General features: G+C 39.9%; 1 protein-coding gene across 6 annotated transcripts in view; it reads right to left on the bottom strand.

The window, feature by feature from the left end:
- Positions 1–16,519, bottom strand: part of il1rapl1a (interleukin 1 receptor accessory protein-like 1a) — a 279,575-nt gene that overhangs the window by 157,798 nt on the left and 105,258 nt on the right. The window contains exon 1 of one of the 6 annotated variants that reach the window (XM_044365100.1): positions 6,506–7,240. The exons of the other annotated variants lie outside the window; for them this stretch is intronic. The gene's annotated coding sequence lies outside the window, so the exon portion shown is untranslated. Of the gene's footprint in view, positions 1–6,505; positions 7,241–16,519 lie in introns of those variants that run through there. 6 annotated transcript variants of the gene reach the window in all.

The following is a 16,519-nucleotide window of genomic DNA, read 5'->3' as shown; positions in this document are numbered from 1 at the left end:
AAGTGAGTTCAAGCAGCCATTGGCAAGTATCCTGTAGTCTCCTGCAATGATGTTTTAACCAGTTAATCATTTTGTCCTCTGACTTAAGTAGACAGCTCATTTGCACCCAATGTCCTAACACAACAAAAAACTGACAAATAGATTTAAAAAAACCATCATATATGGTTAAGTTGCAATGAAAATAAGGAAGGAAATCTATCACTTTGTATTAATGATCTTAAACAAACAATACAATGAGACAAGTATAAAACACTATACTGCAGCTATTATTGTTATAGCCGCAGCTACTCTAATGATGCTTTAATCAAATGTCCTCTTTCTGATGGAAATTATTCCAATTAATAATATGTTTTTATTAATAAAGGGGGAAACTATCATCTAAAATACTGTACATATAAATGTCACTCATGTTCAGTCTGTTCAATTCAATCATGCAGCTCACCCCAGTATAACAGTGGTTACAAACCACTGAGCCGCAGACCAGTACTGGGCCACAGACAATTTGTTACTGGATCATGAGTAAACCGCATGATTCAGGAAACAAAAGTTGAATAATAATTAAATAACTTTGTAGGCTATTTTGGAAGTTGAACTTCACATCAGTGCTGCATCTTTTCTCATAGAGTTGCAAAGTAAGAAGAGCTATTTCGGGGATCGTTGGTTCTGGAAGTAAAAATGCCATTAATATCTCCCATAGACAATGTTACATGACTCACAGTTTGGGTGCTTCTGTATCTTAGATCAGCATGAAACTCTCCCAGTGAAATCAAAAAGAAAAAAGAAACTGTGTTCAAATATCTGGTTCTTCGATAAAAAGTCGAAGATACAAGAATGTGTACATAAATATTGGTTGGTGTTAGATTGGAGCAGCCAGAGGGATGATTTGTGAAACTCTTGAGATTTTAACCTGAACCTTAATCTAACCCTAACCTCACAAGAGTTGGTCCATCCAGCTGATCCTACCTTACCATAAACATTTTGGGGTTTAAGTTAACTTACAACCACCAAAGTGCATTTCAACAAGAAACAACTAATCACCAAGCTTAAAATTTGGTCACATGCACTGCTAACAGCAGGCAGAAGCTAAAGATTACGGTGTTGAGAAAACTGATTTTACAATCTACAGAATGAATCAGTTCAATTTCAATTTCTGGGTCATTTTTGAGTCAATTCAGCAACTATGGCTTCATGTTTTGAACAACTTGAACGACTAACTGTTTTGAATTAATTACCGCTCTGATTTGTGCCTCTTCTCCATTGTAACAGCGGCCGAGGTTCATGGGTATTGTAGTATTCTTAGCCGTCCGTCAAAATCACAGACAAAACATAATTTCTCAGAAACAACGTTGATTTAATTGAAACTGGTGATTATAATATAAACCTCTAGGATTGTTACATTATCCAGGACAGTCCTGAGTTTCTATGTTCAGTAATTTTGAGGAGATCGTTTAAAGAAACATTTGAAATGGGAATACAGAATGAGGAAAAACACTTCTGGAACCACTTCGCAACTCCCCTTTCTTCCTGCCCACAACAACAGGATACACTTTTTTAACCAGAGTAGGTCCTCAGTACGTGGCATTATTCCTTCATCACCCACCAGGCTACTGAATCTGCATGTGCTGTGGAGCTATTACTGCTGTAACTAGCAAGCTAACATGAGTAAACAAACAAACAAACATCATTTGAGAGTTTTTGCAAAGAAGATATGGAAAATTAGATGCCTAACATGTGTGTTCTAATATCCCCCCAACTCCCAGCCAACGGGTCAACATAACAGTCCACAGTGCAAAAACTGCCTTTGTCCTACTCTACGTTTAACAAAAACATCCTAGAAAGAGATTTCAGACAATTTACACCTGACATGCATCATGTATCATACTGCGATGTTATCACATAGTTTATTTTCCTCACCTTCTCAAACTCCACCCCCAATTTCCTCCTACCCATTTCAAACACTGTATACATATAAAAATTACAGGCTAATTTAAATTATATAAGTGCTTCTAACCTTTGCATCCTCACAGAGATCAACTATCATTTAGACCTATAAGCTCAAAAGCTTTAAGTTCAAACTTAAAGGTCTTCAAACCAGCATCTAAATGCCATTGTCTTAATTTGTGAGATGGAAGCCTGATTTATTGCACATGTTTGGTTCCTCTGAAGGGCAGTTAATCACGTAGTATTCTCTCTGTGCTGTTTATTGTTCCTTTATTGTCAATCAATGTGACAAGGAGGAGATGGTCTTTTAAAACATGACACTCCTGCAAATATCAATTCCAATAGTTCAATGATGAAAACAATGTGCATGTGAGTGTGTGTGTTTGTGTGTGTGTGTGTGTGTGCACGCCAGTGAGTGAATTAATGAATTAGCTCTCAACCGCAACCTATCCTCAACCTTTTCTGCAACAGGGACACAAATCACTGACCTGTCCTTTCTGCTGTGATTTAGAGAGCTTCATCAGACAACAGACAGACGAGAAGCTTCCACTCCCTAACACTGCTCTGTATTCTGGATCTATATGTTATTATTATGTGATTGTATGCGTCTGTGCATAATTGAACATTTTGAACCCTTGAGCCAATATGCCTCAAATGAATCCTCAGCTTCCACATCAAAATGATTATTTCTAAACAAACCGTGTTTAATCGTCTGCATGCCTCCGCGGCACTCTCCATCTGGAGGATGCTGTGTGACAGCTTCCCTTAAATTACAAATATCAATCTGCCACAGTGGGAGCTCAGCTGCCAGTGGCCTCATGGGGGTCCACGTCAAAGCAACCAGCCTTCAAAACAAAGCCATCAAAACATCAGGCTCACTAGATGCTTTGCTCTGAAACAATCACATCAGTCAACTGATCATAATTCTACTAAAGTGGACAAATGTTTTCACACTACAGGCATGTGAGGTCTATGTTGATGCGAAAGGCTCCTGATAATACAAATAAAATAACAGCTTATGTGAGCTGGGTTCAGTTGGAAAGCTGAACTGAAGTTTGCCCAGTATGTGGTTCTGGGTCAGCTATGTGTGGGTCCACCCCTCTCTCCCCCCGTGGCAGTGACCGACAGACGCTAGCACCAAGGGCTCCCAATCTGCTGTGTGATCAGCGGGACTCTCCCTAAGCACGTTCCCCCTCCTCATCACCGGCTGTCTGCCCGCGGCAACACAACCACTTACACTCCATCCACCCGCTTATTGATACACTTCACCACAGGATCGCCTTCGAGTGCTCGGGAAAAGCAATGGGTCTGTGGGGTTGCCTAATTCAATCACTGTGAGGGGAAAACACACACATCATTCATCACCAACATAAGACCAGTCCAGGAGGACTCTATACCAGCTCTTCCTTCTTAGTAGAAGACCATTAACGCACAGATAAATCGCCTTGCTGTGGTCCCACTCGGCACTTAGTGAACCTAGTAGGGGTTACATGTGCAGTAATATCATGTAAAGATACTTTATACACACTAGATCATACACATACATAGATACCGGGTAATAGTAATCACAGAAAAGAAATGCAGTCAATTATCAGGGGCGCAGTGGATGCCATGGCTCCCTGAGGGTTAATTTGATTTCAACATGGGCTATATATCGGTTCCCCAACTGCATTTATAGCAGGCATGGTGCACGCCTTGTGCATTATACAGTCCCAATTGCATGTTTAACCCTGTGCAGTCCAAAAAGAAACTAGAGAAGGAGAAAATGAGTGCAATCATCAGTAAAGATTTGGAGTCTCCACGGCATATTTATAAAATGCAACAGCAAAAATGATGTGTGATCCTTTTAATGTACCAGGAATACAAAGGCTGAGAGACAGCAAATCCCTGATGGCAACACTTACAACACTACAACATTGCCTTAAAAGGTTTTATGTCTCCTGTGTTTGTATATTTTAGCATGTTTTCTAACACAGAGCAGACGACAAGAAAAGATATGTGTTGTGTGACTAAATTTGAATTAATTAGAGAAGAATGAGAAGTTAAATGAGGAGATACTTCTATCAAATATATATTATATAATGAAGCAGCATGGGCAGACAGAGGTCCTGGAGTTATTACAGAACTGGAGTACATCTCGGTAGTATGAGCCTGTTTCATTTTCACAAAGTCTAATTGCCAAACCAAGAACAACTTTATAATGATCAGCTAATTGATTTTAACACACATGATGAAGCCATTTACTGTAAAGCAAACACTGTAACGCAGGGCCACAATTGAGAAAAAGGCACGGCAAAGTACACGGGATATATGACACAATGTGTCATAATACCATGAGCAGTGTAACTATGGGATTTGATGTCACAATTAAGATGGGTAACATGAAATATGTATGAAGCATATTAGCATAATGTACATGGTGGTAGAATGAATGTCATTATTGGCCTACATTAAGAGATGGTCTGTATTCTCTCTCTAAAAAAAATGTCTATTACAATGAAATGATAATTACATTACAAAGAATACATGACTGTAATTTTTTTTGAATACACACTAATCCCATGTGTTTACACGAGACACCTTCAGAATGACATACATGCATAGCTGCTCAAATATTTAAACATAAAATGTAACTGCAGCCAGACATGACGGGACATGATGGGAAACCGAAGTCACGCAACATTTCAACTCAGAAAAAAATCACCCCCGAGTCGAACAAAGGAGCTTTCTGTTTCAGCACCACGGACAGTTCCTGTCATCTTCCCGGCAGGCAGCGACGGCCTGCCAGTTTTATCTGCCGCGCTGTGGAACATCAGACAGAAGTGACTTTACGAATTCATTAACGCGAGGCCCTCATAAAAGTTACACCGAAAATCCAGAGTGACACGGAAGCATGCTCTTTCATGACTTTTCTCTTAGTTCACAACGTGAACTAGAGATGTGGCTCACCTCCAGCTGGCCACTGGCGCGTCGTCACTGCCAGATAGATATAGGTCACCTGACTAACTAAAAAACACTGTCTGCTCTCATTAACGGTGTACAGGCGCGGCCTCGGTGTCTTATCAAAACGAGCAACCAGACAGCATTGCGTGAGTCTATGTTTAACCTAAATAGCCTCCCATGTGTGTGTGTATGTGTGTGTGTGTGTGTGTGTGTGTGTGTGTGTGTGTGTGTGTGTGTGTGTGTGTGTGTGTGTGTGACAGAGAAAAAGAGAGAGAGAGCCTACCTTGACACAACCATGCGCTCACTTACTGCACATGTTCAAGATGAGCCTTACAGATCACCAACTATCTGGCTTCAAAACGACTTGCAGCAAACACAACGTAAAAAAAAACAAAAAAAACGACAAGAAATACAGCTAACAAAACGGTTGTCTATAAGGCTCAAAGTGGATCTGACCCGGGCTCACTCTCAGTCAGAAACGGGATCATCATCAATCATCACTCAGATTCCTGCGTCATGCGTCGGTATTCGCACCGTTCCACCCAAGGGGACCGCGCTGTTTGTCCACATGGGAAACTCATACAGTATAGGCCGACATGGCAAGAAACCCGAGCCTGTTAGGATGCACACTGCTGAAGCACAGTTAAATGGTCGTGATGACACAGATTAGCTTAGTCGGGGCAACAATTAAAACAAACAAAAAAAAAAATGACAGCGTGTGCGCGAGTTTTGGCATCTTCGTGTGTCTCGAATATAGACTCTGCACCTACAATGACGCACACAATCATCTGAAACCCAATCACTGTGAGTGTGTGTGTGTGCACGTGAGACACACACACACAGAGAGAGAGAGAGAGAGAGAGAGAGAGAGAGAGAGAGAGAGAGAGAGAGAGAGAGAGAGAGAGAGAGAGAGAAGTTGTTTTTTGTGGCGCAACCATTAAAAAACTTAAGTTTATTTCATTGTTAAATCGTTGCCTCAGTACATCCAGCCGCCTATATCCTTCGTATAAAGACAGGATTGTGAATATAATAAGGCTTACTGGTAGACTGCCTTGAGGGAAAGCTGCCGCTTCGTTTACACCTTTATCTAAATCCTCTCCTTAGTGAGCTCCAGTGAGCCCGGCGGGCCGGTGTGTGAGACTGCACTGCAGAGGGCTTCTCCGGCATCTCCATCATTAAGCTCATGAGCAAACATTTCGTGAGCCAAATATACAAAATAGGCTCACTCAGACCAAAAAGCACAAACATTGATTCCCTCTCACACTGCGACACATACCATAACTTTAATTATTTATCTACTGCATCCCTGAATCTTTGTAGCCTATATAATCCCATATTCGACCGAATTTCTTTGCTGCAACAGTGGCAGGTGCTGAACTTCTCCGCCTTGAAGCCGTTGACTGGCTCAGAGCCTTTTTAAACTGATGAATATTACATCTCCTACAGCCGTAATTTTTCTAGAATAACTGCTGCAACTGTCCGACAGAAACCCAGAGTCACAGGCGATCAATTCATTGCCGCACTAATCGAAGAACCAGTTAAATTGAGGTCTGCGAACTTTATCAAATGGTCTGAAAAAGAACCGTGTTATGTCGGCAAGCCAAGGGGAAAACTGGCCTACCTTCAATTCGATTCCAAAATGGTACGACGCCGTTTGTCAGTCAGTGGGGAAGGCTTTGGACATCACAACTCCGGGTCAATAAAGAGAACACGTTTCCATAAAATGGGTGGAAGCCAGTGATAGTCTGTGTTTCAGCGAGGTCACCCATTCAGCCAATCGTCCGGTTTAAATCCAAACAGAATAATGGAGATCTTGTCTCTGTCCTTTGGGGAAGAAGTGCGCCAAGCGCTCTCCTACGCAGATGTGACTTTGCGCGCTTGAAATAAAACGGATGATGGGTAGAAAAAAATACTACTACAACCAATAAAAAATGTAAAGCAAAACGAGTGGGGGCGAAGCTGCCAAATGATCACCCCCCCTTCCCCCCAAAAAATCTGACACCTGACTTTTTACGCAAATCGTGCTCAATTACTAATCCTCTCCTGGGTGCTTGACCATCCTAGACTCACTGGTTTGGTGTGATCCCCACTCAGCCGCGCCGCGGTGGAGATGGGAAAAAGAAATGTATGGATAAAATGGTCAGATCCGATGGGGGGTTTCCTCCACAGCTCCGCTCTGTAGTTGCAATGCACACGACGAGAAGTATCTCTCCCCGGTCCTAGTGCACCACACACCGTCCCCTGCTGGCTCTAACACACGCCGCGACTGCACCTGCACTCAGTCATTTTCATCGATTAAACAGTGAAATGGATGAGGGGAGAAGACATTCCAGCAGACAGGTATAATTCAACTCAGCGCTTGAACGCTGCACAGAACGGGATGTGCAAAAAAAAGGGGTCCTCACTTGTCAGAAGCGAGTGAAGAGGGGTAAGGATGAGACAGAGAGAGAGAGAGAAAGAGAGAGAGAGAGACAGAGGGAGAGAGAGAGAGAGAGAGAGAGAGAGAGTAACAGAAAATGACAGAGGGACTAGTCTTAACATTGAACCACCACTTAGCCTATAATCCCGCATACTGCTGATGTCTCAGCCTTACATAAGAGCTTGGAATAAAGTCTGGAATCAAAGTCTCGTTTATGTTAAATGTTCCCACAAATGATTCAGTGCAATACATGTTCGATATGTTTTTGTTTGTTGTTTTTTTTTTTTTTTTTGCTTTTTAAAATCCAACTTTAAATTGTTTTATTGCTGCCATTAAAAATGAGCAAATAGAGTTCAGGATACTGAGCTGAGAAAAAAAAACTCAAATTAAATGAAATCATTCAGAGATCAACATGTATGTAGTTGTGGCACAGAGAGGAAAACATGGTGGAGAGATGAGCAACATGGAAGTCAAGCAAGTTGAATTTTTGAATTATGCAGTCAGCCAGTGATGAAAGTATTCTGTCAACAAATGTTTATGGTGTCTATCAAAGTGAAAGTGGATTCTTTAAACAAGACAAAATGGGACCACTTCTGATCCCGATTGTCTTACATTGTGCTGGTTTTCTATGGCCAGAGATATTTAAAAAACACAAGAACAAGCTACATTTGAAGCAATTTTAATGTGCTGGTATTAAATCCTGCTAGAAGTCCAACACATGAATGTAAGCATTGCAAGATAGATGAAATATGGGTTAATAGGAACCTATTAGGTTACCTGCTGTCCACTATAATCACTCCCAGAACCTGCTGCTGCTTTCTTTAAAGAGAGGGGGAGGCTCAGGTAAGGTTGGTGAGATCTCTCATGTAGCCTATTCATGTATGCAGAAATAAAATACACTTTTAATTCAGTCAGTTTGGAAGATTTTCAAAACTCTGAAAGTATGATACTTTTACTTCTTTTCTGATGTGTTTTCTATTCCGTCACTGGCAGATCTACTAACCCATTTTGTGTGAGGTGAATTTAAGATTTACATTGCACTTTGATTTATCTGGAAGATTACAGTAAAGTGCCTCCAACCCTGGTATGTTATGTTATGAGTAGTTGTGCAGGTTTGTGTGGTGGAGAAAACAGTCCAAACTAGTACAAAAATCTCATGTCCTATTGAAGTTACCTTAATTACGAGTTAACGACTAGTAAACAGCATACAGGTCAACCTCCAAGTCGTAATCACGACTGGGAAATTGGAATTTTTCTGAAAGCTCAGATATATCCAACTTGGCATTTTATAATAAAGAAATGCCATAAAACCAAGCAAACATGGATGCCTCACATCAGCCAAAGTCCATCATTCAGTGTAATTAAACCAAAATTCAGTGGATATAATGTAATTTTGTCAATGCACAGTTTTAAACCCTCATATGACCAACTCAGTTATCTTACAACCTTCCTGAGTTGTCAGATGATGTGAACACTCGTTCCCTCCCACTCACACAGGTGATTTAAATATGTTGGGTAATTAGACTTCCTCTCAGAGCTATGTGTGCATGTACAGACTGTGCTTGATAGACATCTCGCAAACTCTCCCGTTGGTTTTGTTGCACCTGTTGGACAAATTACATCTTTATCATTCTTATTGGGAGTTTGGTGACAAGACACGATTCCTTTCATAGCACCCGCCTTCAACCTGAGCTGGAGTCTAATTACAACATGAAAAATATAATGAATGATTCAGTTCTTTCATGAATCTCAACTCATGGCTTAGTATGAAGTACATAATTCAAGTAATTTCTGTCTGACAAAATGTGTTAACTCAGCTGAAATCACAAAAACACACACAAGATATGAACACTGTACTCCATGTCTTCCTATCATGTGCTTTTTTTCTGTTTGAGGCTTTTAGGTTAACAATGTGTTTGAATAAAAATTGCTTTTCAATAATAGAAAATCCAAAACCAAGGTAAAGGATTAATTTGGGGATTTGAACATAAATCAGGACAAGACCAAACCAAACAAAAACTAAGCTGAGTATATTGGAACAGTTTTTATCACAGAGAGTAATAAGTCGATTTAAAAACCTCTATTTCTTGTCAGTGTTTGAAATTCACCACTCAGTAATTTATCTCAGTTATACATTAAAACTCAAATACATGTAGGCATATTTACAGATTTTTGTAAAGCATATAGTATCCTCTCACTCTTGTAAGTGATTCATTTGCTTCTGTGTGTCTTCTATACTGTATGATGTCTATGCTGTTGATATCAGTAACTCTTCTAACCTCCTTTCTAAATATGTCGGGCTACAACAGAATCACCATAAAAGGAAATGTCGACAAATAGAACAACACAATACATTTAATTATTTAACAGTGCTGTGAGCACCCATTCACCTGTGCCAGCTTTCAAACAGCTATGGGCAGATGTGATTTAATTGCTCACATACACTAAAATCCGGGGTGTGATCCTCCATCATGTCAGAGCCATCACCTCTCTTTTGCACCTCACATATTACAAATAAACAGTTTTGCTGGAAGAGCAGATATGTAACAGCTGATAAAAGTCATAATTCATTCATCTAAAGCAGCTACTGCACCCACATGCCCCACTGTAGCTTTTTGATTTAGACTTTTTTTTTAGTTTTGCTTAAGCCCTGATGGCATTTTGTTAGATATATGGTTCTGTGTTGTTGTTGTGTTGACTATGTTCATTTTTGAATAAACTTCAGTCCAAGAAAGCTGCTAAGAACATATCAACCCTTTTTAATTAAAGGTCATCGCAATTAAGAAGAGTCTGCAGATTTACATATTATCCAGCAGCAGTAAATTACTTACAGACAACAGCAATGGTGGCGATGATTTTGCAAAAAACAAAAGGAACAGAAAGGAACAGAAAATAAATGAATATCTCCATGAGTCTAACGGTAGCGTGAGAGCAAACCAGACACACCTGTGTGTTTGTGTGTCAGTGTGAGGATATACACCTCTCTTTTTATCAAATCCCATCAGGATCTGTGGCATCTGTGAACTAGAGGGAACAGAGAGGGCTGTCTTGTATAATCGCACTTGCCCAGGGCTCAGGAAACTCGTCACAGACGTATCTGCCTCCACAGTTTTTCCTTTCCGAGTATGAGTAGGTACCTGATAGTTGTAGATCGTGCAGAAAACATAAAGCCTGACCGATATGACATAAATCCTCCTCCTCATTCTCTTTAAAAAACTCACTCACTCACTCACTCACTCACTCACTCACTCATTGCTGCCTGCTGATTATTCAGTAGATAAATGGTGCATGAGTGATGCCATAGAAACTGCTGAGAGATCACAGGACCCCATCACATCTTACTCCCACACTTCTTTTTTTCCCTGCTGCTGCTCCACTAAATAGCTCTGAACAGCAGCTTCTTTGACTTCGTTCGCAGCTTCTTTGTACAGTAACAGCTCTATATAAAAGCTCTTTAAAAAAAAAAAGGGACCAACTTCACTTTAAAAAGCAATATCTTGAATAAGCATCATGTCCCACTTTCCCGCACAGACAGAAATAGACTTTGCATTAGAATGCAATCAGATAAAGAAACAATTAATTCCTTGGTACAAATTGAAACTAAGGAAATTAATGTGAATTCTCATTGGGACACAACAGATGTACCAAGGCGTGAAACATGAGGGTAACACAATATTAGACCGCACAAAGACAAGCTGCTCCTAACATGAAAGTCTTCAGTCTTTTCCTTCCTTCTTGAACATTTTTGAAGTTTTGATCTACGCTGTTGAAGACTTAATTTTCACACCACAAAGGGTGCAATTATTTTTGGTCAAATTATACAAAACTCAGTACATTCAAATCCACTATTGCATAGTGAATGAAATGAAAAGTGGATTCATGCATATGATGAGGGTGCCTAAGCATTATCTAAATCTCCAGTTTATCTATGAAGAACTGTTCATTTAGATTTGGACAGTAAACCCACCATAACTGATTGTTTGGGCCACTTTGGTGCAACGCAGGAAAATATAAACACATATTATCACCTTATGACGTTATCATAGCAAATATGTTAGCAAACAGTTGCCTTTTTACTCATCCAGCAGACAAAGAACAACAATAGCCTTCATTTGGAGTTATAGTTCTGCCACCCAACTAATCTAAATCCAATATTCACTCACTTTTGTTCTGTTTTGGTCCTCACAAACTCCTGAGAGGAATGTAGGAAAAGTTTTAGCCGTAAAACCAAAACCATGAATTGAAAGACGCTAAAATTCGCTATACCTGAGGGGAACTGCATAGTGCGGTGATAATTCTCTGTGGGTTTGTCACATTACATACATTACAGTAAATTTCATCCATTGTTAATATAACAAAATGTTAGAGCAACTTAAAATCTTCTCTGATGGGAAGCCAGTGAGGGATCCACTAGTGATGGCGCATGATCATATTTTCCCATTAAAGTAAGCTAGTTCTTCAGTTCAATGTTCCTTAATTTTGGACAAATAGAACATAGCTAATCATTTTGCATGTCAGACTAACGAAAGTAATCTCTGCCTCTCATCAGTCTGTTTCCTTTATCTGTCATTTGTCTGTCTCCCTTTTAATCTCTTTTACTGACACACACACACACACACACACACATACAGGCACACAGACAAGCAGATGTTTCACAGAGTGTGCTGACTGATACATGCCCATTGCCTAATTGCAGGTTTATGGAATCTGCAGGTTGCGGGTGCCAAGCAGTTTCCAAGCGGATGCCAAGCGGGTGCCGCGACAGCAGGTCGTGACCTTCCTGTAATTGTAGAGATAATGCCATTTCCCCTGCTCATCTGGTATGCACATCTGTGCCAGCACAAAACCACCGACAGCAAGTGCGCACAATTGAAATGAAACCTGCACATATGAATGAGTCTATTGTTATCAGTCTCAGAGGTTTACTTTCCAAAATGCTAATTCATCCCCCGGCTGTTGTGATCACCTCCCTTAGCAACTGGCACACCACTTTCCTGATCAGAGTGGCATCTTTTGATATCACAGCGCCGTGACCTTCAAGCTGGACTGTCCAATACAGCCGTCTGCGATTGTGAGAGTGACATAGCATGTAAGAGAGAAATCAAATGTGAGTTTCACTTTAAAATGCAGAAGAGAGAGGAGAAGGTGAAGAAGAACAAGGAGACACAGGGGTGGTAGATTTAAAACAACTTGTTTGTCTGAGCTTTTACAAGAATGTACCACCTACTGCTGCATGTTGACAGTCTGGAAACACTCAACATTTAACAGCTATTGTGGTACTGTTGTGAGAACGCCTTGGGATATGGCCTATATTTTTGATATTTAAATGTAACATCTTTAAAATGTTCAATGCCAAAAAATAAATTAATCTTTCCTTCTGCTAGGGGTTCCAGTATATTTGGACATAAAATTACATTTCATAGCACTTTTCCTCTTTAACGTCAGCCTCTCACTCCCTGATTGTTCTCATGACTGAGGTTGTTTTGTAACGGGAACTTACTTGAATAATCATTGTATTAGTCCAAGTTTTTTTTTCTCCACTGCCTTGTTATTTTACTTTGTGCTGAGGGTTTGTGAGAAGCTGAAGTAATGTTCATAGCTTGGATTCTTTCCGCATGCTGAGCACTGCTAAATATTTCAGCAGGGAACTAGATTTCCTCCCTCTGCAGCTCACCAACAAACCATCTCAAACCCACAGAAATGATCACAAGAAGTTAAAAAAAAAAAAAAAAAAAACAGTGAAAAGCAGAATATCTTCAAAACAGTGAGGAAGAGAGAGTAGGAAAGAGCTCAGTGAGTAGCACTCTGAAAGCTCTGCTGTAAAAATGGATTTGTGAGCCTGTGGTGAGAAAGCTGAGACGCTTTGAAGGAGCGTAATGGTACAGTACACGTATCACACATACTGTAGATGCAAGTCTGATGGAAAACTGCACTGATAACAAAAAGTAATGCATGCACACTAACTTTAAACCACAAACTGATTTAGATTAACAACATTTTGATGTTGAAAACTATCAATGAGGAGCTAAACCACAAATAAATGTGCAAAAAATGTCTCATTTCATCCTCTTGGTTCAAACCTCTTAGTGTTACAGCAGGAAGAGTTTGATGGTATATGGTTATGGTAAAAATCTTTAAACATTTTGACCTTGACAGAGATCCAGTTGGTGTTAAAATGTAGTCTATCTAAATGGATTTGCGAGTCGGAGTCAGTGTGCAAGCGTTAACTATTTTTCATCAATGCTGAGACACTTGTCAACATCATTAGCCAGTCTCATTAAGGTCTCCCATCTAACCTGAATTATACATCAAGCAGCCAATCCAGAGCCTGCATCCAGAGCTGTCACGGGAGCATTCCTCATGATTCCCACTTGAGGCTTTTCCTTTTAATCAGAGGACTGGAGCGGGATCAGCGTTTTTTTTTTCCATCCAAAGGAATACAGGGAAAGGTAGAAAGAGAGAGACGGAGATAAAGGGGGAAGAAAAGATAAAGAAAGAGGTGGGGGTGTGTGAATCCCACAGGTGCAGCAATGTAAAGTGTCATATGTACATGCTCTATTCTCACCCTCTCTTGTATTATCTGGGGCGTGTGAGTACATGTGTGCTGTGGGATTTATGAAAAAATTCAAACCATGGTTATATACCTATTGGTCCATTTTTAGAGCATGCCTTCCTTTCAACAAATCTAAAAGAAAAATACAAATGAAATATGTAACTCAAGGATGCAAATGTAAGTTTGAAAAATTCTACAAATGAAGGGAATAGTTTCATCAAGTGAGGTTAAATTCAAGACATTCCATCCTTATGTGAAACTATGTTTTTATATGAAAAGTCAACAGATAATTTTCCTACTTGAGATACTTGAGCTTTGACCTCAAGAGGTTCTTGATGTAGACAAACACTGATGCATCCACTTCCTGAAGTTATTATACCACCATGATACAAAATGGTCACATGTTTGCATTTTTTTTTTTTTAAGTAAAATATGAAACAGTGGACACTAGAGTTCACTTTGACCACCTCTTTTTACAAAGGGGTTTTATGGGGTGGACAAATGAATACCAAAGTATGACAGATAAAAAAGGTTAGCGTTAGGATTAGTTACTATGGGACAAGTAAAGAGTTATTTGGACCTAATATTCAAGTCTCCATTTGGAACTTGGCATTTGTACAAGTTTGTAACATAATAATGTAAAGCATTTGAGGACTTTTGTCATCTTGCGTCTTCTATTTCTCTCTCTTTTAACACAAGGTTACATAACAGTCTTTTAATCACATACTGTAACTCCTTCTTAGAACATCAACTTTGTATGAAAACAACTGAACCCCCCTCCGGTCCCTCCCTATCGCCTCTGGTGTTCATTAACATAGAAATTGATGAGCCACAACTGATGCTCTAAAGCAAAGTTCAGACAGCAAGGTCAGCCAAGAATCAGTAATTAAGCCAATCCTTAAAGTGTGGCGGATCTGCTTATTAGTAGTGCAGGACAGGACTCATCCACATAGAACTGAAAATGGAAATAAAAATCCATCTCATTCCCGGAGACGCCCGCAGGACATCAGAGCTCAGCGTGTAAAACAATTACGGACTATTACGAAGGGCATGAAGGGGTGAAAGTGGACTCTGTCTCCTTGCCTCTAACTGCCTCATGTCCTGTCTTTTGAAGGACACAAAGGCTCTTTCCTATTGTGTGTTTATATATACATATATATATATTTATTTATTTATATATCTATATGAATCTTTCTGTCCGACATTCACAGACACAGTTCCGTCATTCATAAGAGACAAATGTCCTATCTAATGATATTGTTGTGTTTAGAGAAGATGTGAAAAACCTAAGCGGCTGCAGGCTCAATAAAACAGGAAATCAACCCTTTGTCCCAGCCAGAACAAGGTCTGGCCTCTGATATGTTTCTGAGATATGCCCAATTACCTGTCATTTCAAGCATAATTTGGGGGGAAAAGGTACAAGAGCTACAACCGCTACTAACTTTTCCCATCTGCTGGATCTCTCTTCCCTCTGCTCTCTCACATTAAACAGCAATAACAGAAAGTGTGTGAATGGTTTGAAGGACAAAAGGGGTGCTTTTAAGTGCAGTAGAGATGATTTATTCATTGTTTTAAGCTCCATTGTATCACAGGCCCTACCGCAGGTGGTACAGGCGGGCTAGATCTGCACTTAAATTGTCAGACAGAGGCGTAGGCAGGAGTGCTACACTCGCTCGCTCGTTTGTTCTCTGTGTATCTTCCCCTCTTTCTCTGTCTCTGTCATGACACTGCAGTATGAGCTTTGATGCTGATGTTAGGACATGAGGATGTAGCTGGGGATTTTCATACCATACATTAATTTCGCTTTTAGGCCCAAGGGCTCTAACTTGCCTGGTTCTCCCGTCGAAATACACTGCTGTGATTGCAGATTTAATCCCCTCTGACCCGTTGCATACTGCAGGATGGATAAACATAAAAACTGTGAATTACTGTATTTAGCTGGAATATGGAAATTCTTCACTTCATAAAATACCTCTAACATTCCTATTTTTACTTTTTTGCTTTAGTTAATTATCAAAGTATTAGGTCTTGTGCAAGGGCATAAAATAATTCAGAGTTATAATATGTCCACTTGTGCTTTAAGTGCATTTCATTTTGGCAGTTGGTAGTCTGCACTTTTTGTCCCTCCTTTGTTGACTCAAAAGGGGTTGAGTTCTGTACAAAACTGTCATGTGTATTCCCTCCGGGAAGGAAGTGTTGCTGTAACAGCAAAGAACAGCAGAAATACATTAAGAGCTCAGTGACAAAGCAGCAGGACACACAGAGCTGAATCCACCCACTCTATGCTGTAACAGGTAAAACTCAGTTCATGACATGAGGCCAGTTTGTTGTTATATAAATTCTCAGAGGGATGTTTGACCCCCTTTAACATCTTTTCTAGGAGACTCAGGGTCTGGTTACAATGTCTAATATCGAGTGTTATCATTTTTATTGGTAATATTTATGTAGGATTTAATGTCATTACAGTTTGACTCTATACCATTTTGTCCAAACAACCCCCAACCCAAGATATAGATCTCTACTCCACTGCAGCCCACCTACAGTTTGGTTACACAATTTAAATTTTTGTACCAGTGAAATCAATCAATCAACATACCTTTATTCATTAATTTTATTACACGTCGTATGTAAGAAATATCCTGGTCTCAATTTGATATCATAGA

This window comes from Thunnus albacares, chromosome 11 (assembly GCF_914725855.1).
Source record: "Thunnus albacares chromosome 11, fThuAlb1.1, whole genome shotgun sequence".
Classification (NCBI taxonomy): Eukaryota; Metazoa; Chordata; class Actinopteri; order Scombriformes; family Scombridae; genus Thunnus; species Thunnus albacares.
Note: the sequence above shows the minus strand (reverse complement) of the source record. Positions and strands in the feature narration are given on the sequence as shown.